Source organism: Morone saxatilis, unplaced genomic scaffold, assembly GCF_004916995.1.
Source record: "Morone saxatilis isolate NCDOM2014 unplaced genomic scaffold, NCSU_SB_2.0 Contig6, whole genome shotgun sequence".
In the NCBI taxonomy this organism is placed as follows: Eukaryota; Metazoa; Chordata; class Actinopteri; family Moronidae; genus Morone; species Morone saxatilis.
Window position 1 is genome coordinate 450,449 of NW_023340206.1, and position 840 is coordinate 451,288.

Sequence of the window (840 nt, forward strand, 5' to 3'; positions counted from 1 at the left end):
AGAAAGTAAGTGTACATGTCAGGGACACAACTTTGTTTCTCTGTAGGAATTTTGGAGGGTGCTATATATTTACACACTTTTTCACCCTGATTACAGGGCCCAAGGCCACCTCAGTGGTGGTAACGAGGGAGGGAGGGAAGTGCTGCCCTTTCACTTTGCCCACCCAGATTTATCCAGCCACACTGGGGGATTGAGCCCATGACTTTGTGGTCACAAGCTCACTTCTCTAACTCTTAGGCCACTACTTCCCAAACAAAATGTGGACAGTAAATGTCTGGTCTTCTCCTTGTCTTCCACCCAGTGTATGTTGGGAGGAGACTTGGACATACACTTTATGATCTGATGTTGCTATCAAGAGTGTAGATTTGTGAAAATGTCTTAATATAACAAAGAAAACACAAGAGAAAGGTCAATTATGATTTTATTTGTTTCTATCTTTGATTAAATGACAAAGGTGGATGAACTGATGGAAAGTTGACTGATGTTAAAGTTCAAGTCGAGTGTTCTACATCAACATGAGACACTATGTTATATTAAAGCCAACATCATTAGTCATCTTTTTTTGAAATGCATGAACATCAGGTCAGTGTGGAATTAAACTGCATGTTACCTGATCATTCTAACTACATTCATGGCCAAAATACAAATCAAGAATAACTATTGAAAAAGGTTGCAAGGCAAGACATTGACTTTAGCACTTAACATGATGAGATCCTAAAAATTAGTACTGCATTGCTTCTGATAAAGACTCTCTTCAACTCTTCACTTTGGTATTGCATTTATACATTACAATATTCTGCAAAGAAACAAAATGTACAACTGCATAAATATAAAATTCTT